The sequence below is a fragment of the Lates calcarifer genome, unplaced genomic scaffold, assembly GCF_001640805.2.
Source record: "Lates calcarifer isolate ASB-BC8 unplaced genomic scaffold, TLL_Latcal_v3 _unitig_1255_quiver_1211, whole genome shotgun sequence".
Taxonomy (NCBI): Eukaryota; Metazoa; Chordata; class Actinopteri; family Centropomidae; genus Lates; species Lates calcarifer.
In genome coordinates, this window is record NW_026115397.1 from 25,191 (window position 1) to 29,661 (window position 4,471).

Sequence of the window (4,471 nt, forward strand, 5' to 3'; positions counted from 1 at the left end):
GTACTATGAGTACTCAGCCTCAGCTAATCTCTATAAAAGTGTAATTCAAGAGTTGTAGAGGGCTACAGCAATGCCATGACTCTTTAAACTGACCTTTATTATTCCCTCTCTCTCTCTGCTTCCTTCCTGTCCATCTGTCTGATCCTCAGCGTGTAAAGGTAAGTGAGTATTCTATACCACATATGCTGCAGCAGAGTGTAGTGAGAGCAGTGTCATTTATTATATATTTTTCTAAAGATAGAGTGCATTGGCCTCATTTAGCAGTTATATTCAGTTAATATTTGAAAAATTCACGCTCATTTATAATTAGGCACACAAAAGAATGTGGTATAAATCATGTTTGTTGGCATTTGTTAGAACAGTGTAACACCACGGTGTAAGATGCAGTTTTTTTTTTCGAGTTAAATCTTGAATAATATTAATATGGTTTTGTGATATCCCTAATTCTGACACTTTGTGTTGTTTCATATGACTTTTGCAAGTTATCATCATGTCTTAGTCTTTAAACACAAGTCAAATTCAATTCATTTATGAGTAATTTTGTAGTAGATCTTTTAGATTCATTAGATGCAATGGTCTGACTAAGACAATGGCCTCTAATTAAAGAACATGTTGTATATAAAACTAACAGGATTGATTTAATTAAATACATTATTAAGTAAATTTATTATTATTATTATTAGTAGTAGTAGTAGTAGTAGTAATATTATCAATAATAATAATAAATATTGAAACCTCAAAATGATCAATTTCCCCAGAAGTTTTATTAAATGTGTTTGTTGTCGAAGCTGTAAATCAATGCAAGACCACATCAGTGTTATGAGGCAGCAGTTGCAGTAGCATGAGATAAGTGATGGTGAGGCAGGCACTTAATAAATATGCAGCATTACTGAGAATGAGGCCAAAACAATTATTATATAATATTTATCTATTATTACCAAAGAAATAGCTACATAGTGAACAACTCTGTAATGATTTGAATCTGCTGGCTTTAGTTGAATCAGTGCTGATTTGACTTGGACTCAAGTGAAAAAATGTTTGACTCGAGTGTAACACGTTTGTATAGCAGCGACTTGAGTCTTCCTTGTCCTGTCTGGCTCTCTCAGGTTCATGCCTGGATATTCGCAGGGGGCGGTCTGCACCAGAGCAACAAGTGGACCTGAAGAGTGAGGAGGGTGAGTGTGTCCATCCATTACTCTCCCTGTTGGCCACAGTCTGTCTTTGTGTCTGTCCCTAACAACAAACATGATCCTGACGTTCCCAAACCAGACACATTCTTCACCTCAGCTGTGCCTTCAAATCCTGTCCATGAATATCGCAACCTTGGTGGAGTCCAACACCCACTGAAAACATGTTTGAGGATACAGACACAGCTCCCACTTGGGTCTTTCAAGGACCTGATGGCTTGCCTCAGTGGCCCCAGTGTCCATGCTCACCATGTTCGAGCATAAGGGGGTTCATAAGTGTACTTGGTAGCAGAACACCTGAGGCCAAAGGTTGATGACCTCTGATTATTTCCAGATAAATACAAAGATTAGGGTGTACTTTGGGCTCCATTTAACTGACAGTTCTGTACTTGTATTAACGAGCTTCTTGTGTTGAGTTAATGTGATTGAGAGCCCTCCCTCTATCTGAAGCTTGGAGGTTGGCAGGGTGAGGTGAAGGATCTTTGACCTGTGTGATACTGTTCTTCTTTCAGGCCGTGAGCTGCGTGTGGTGGTAAACACCAACGAACCGGACTACGAGCACATTTACTCCATCGAGGCCCATGACGACCCCTTGGATGAACTGCTCTACTTCACTCCTTCTGCCAATCAGAGTGACGGTACTGTGTGTTTCATACTGTGTGTAATGCTATCGTGAAGTTAAGTAGCACTTTCCAACATGATGAGCACCATCTAAGTCAACCTGGTCTCACAAATGTTTGTGAAATGAGAACGTGTTGTCTGACCATCAAAAAAATAACAAAAAGCTCCACCAGGTATCTTTAACTGAACACTTCCCAAATAATGCCACCAAGTTACTGATTAAGTCGTTACCCTAACCTTAAGAAAACATGTCAGCCCTTCTCTCAAATCTTTCTCCATTATGACTTTGTGACTGTCTAGTGTGACACTGTGCCAATGTTTGGGTTTTTCCAAATCTCTACAATGGACACAATTGACAAAATCATGAGAATAAGCATCAGGTTGACAAATACTGGGATTTTCCCTTTAACTAAATATTTTTAGTCACCTAACAATGACGCTTACTTTAACCAGACTTATTTACATGCTACCAACTTATCTGTGTCATATGGTAAACAGAAGATGGCATTTCAAATTTAATTTGGTGTATTCAATTGGACCATAATCCAATTTCATTTTTTTCATTTAAGCTTGTTTCATAACATTATGAGACTGTGCTGGCCTTGCACACTTCTCACACAGCCTTATACAAGCACACACGTGTGATAGTGTAGATTGTTGACCCTGTTATTACAATAAGTCTTCTCTTTTTTTTATCTCTACTGAATGTGTCCATACTGTTTGCTGAGTGTGTGTATCTTGTGTTTGTGTGTGTGTGTGTGTGTGTGTGTGTGTGTGTGTGTGTGTGTGTGTGTGTGTGTATGCATGTCAACAGGTGAAGCTGTTGGCAAGGAATCAGAGAACAGGGGTGAAGTTGAACCGAACAAATCAGCCAGTACTAACATTAAGAAAACAGCAACAGGTGGTGATCAGAAATCAGACAAAGTCACACCTCTGAAGGCAGTCAAGCCCAGATCAGTCAGGTCCCTGAGGACAGTCAAAGGGGAAGGTAAACCTGATTTATTTAAATAAACCCCCCAAAAAATTATAATATATTTTTGCTTTAAAGATATGTAAAATTACTGAAATAAACAGGTTGGTTTTCTTTGACCTTTGATCTCAGTGGTCATGAGTGCATGTTTTGGGTCCTTTGCTGTTACTTGCTGCTGCTCCTTTTTGCCTGGCCTTTTGTCATTGTGCATGCCTTCTTGTGTCTATGTGTGCACACTCTTCATGTATGTGTGTCTGTGTGTGTTCTGCAGCTCCAGCAGCCCTGTGCCAGCTGCCCTTGGAGGAAGGGAGCTGTGGACGATACACTTTGCGCTGGTACTTTAATAGTCAGGCTCAGGCCTGCAGGCCCTTCATTTACAGCGGCTGTGAAGGAAACGAAAACCGCTTCGTCCTGCTGGAAGAGTGTGAGGAGGTCTGCCTTGGGAAGGCCAAAGGTATGCAAACACACACACTAGTTTATGTCAGGTATTGAATGTATTCGGCCTAACAAATGATCTGTTGTGCAGGTCCTCGTCCATGAAGACACCACGGTGATTGTGGCCAATTCTTCCTCAGCCATGGGAATGTTTGCCTTTACAGTATCTACCTTTTATAGATAATTATTTTGTCAAATGTCAGTGGTTAAGTTTTATTCTTGTTTGTTGTTGTCTTGTTCTGTTTTTTCCCAGACCATCCTGAGTTTCTCAGTTTAACTTCTATATATTATATAAATATGTAGTATTGAGGTACTTAAGTGCTTTATCTGCTTCATATTGCACAAAGATTATAAGGCTAATGTCTGCATACAGATGTGGAGAGGACAACTGCAACATCGATAGAAGCTTCAACAATCTAAGCTGTTTCTACCCCTGTGCTGCTTCTTCTAGTATTTAGTAGAAGACTCTGCAGCTATTCCTGTGGAGAGAAAAAACGCAGCAGTACAAATGAGAGCTACAGTAAAGAACAAAAAACTGCACCAGAACTGACAGTGCTTACAGTGCTAAATGTATTCTTCAGAATTCTACAAAGTGAGGGAATTATAGAATATAGAAGATATGAATCATAAAACAATTTATACAACTAACTTCAGCCCATGGCAACAGAGTTTTAGGTTCTATGATTGGCTGGTTTCTTGCTGCAGTTCTTACTTTGAGAGTTGAAATTAAACTTCTCTCCCAAAGTTTTATGTACACAGGCTTCTATATTTTGACTTTTCATGAAATAAGACGATTTTTTTTAACACAAATTAATTAATCCAATTAAGATGATTCCCATGCCTTGAGAGTGCTCAAACTACAAGTCACATTAAGTTATCTATGCAGAAACTTTTACCTCCAGAACCTCCAGATGTCTGAAATAACTTCTCTCACCTCTCCACCCAGTTATAACTATGCAAGCACAAATACACAATATTCTTCCAGTGCTTGTGCATAATTATGTTTTTTATTATTTGGGGGAAGTTGTGTATCTGATCATGACTGCATGTTTACCTGCCACAGAAAAGGTGCTATTTTTAAAGGTATATTTATATTGTTTAAAGATAAGAGCTTATGTTTTTGTGTGGTACAAAACATTTTATTTTTGGGTATCATGGAATATTTTAATAAGCATTCTGATAAACCAAATGTTTGAGTAAAATAAAGTTGTTGTATTCTCTCATTTCAGCTATGAATTGTTAGCATACACTGTTAGCA

The 4,471-nt window shown here is 38.6% G+C and overlaps 1 long non-coding RNA gene across 1 annotated transcript; it reads left to right on the plus strand.

Annotated features, from left to right (window-relative positions):
- Nucleotides 1-715: 715 nt before the first annotated feature.
- Nucleotides 716-3,302, plus strand: LOC127139328 (uncharacterized). The gene is made up of 4 exons (XR_007809508.1): nucleotides 716-1,175; nucleotides 1,700-1,825; nucleotides 2,623-2,796; nucleotides 3,050-3,302. It is a non-coding gene; the product is annotated as an uncharacterized LOC127139328 (long non-coding RNA).
- The last annotated feature ends 1,169 nt before the right edge of the window (nucleotides 3,303-4,471 follow it).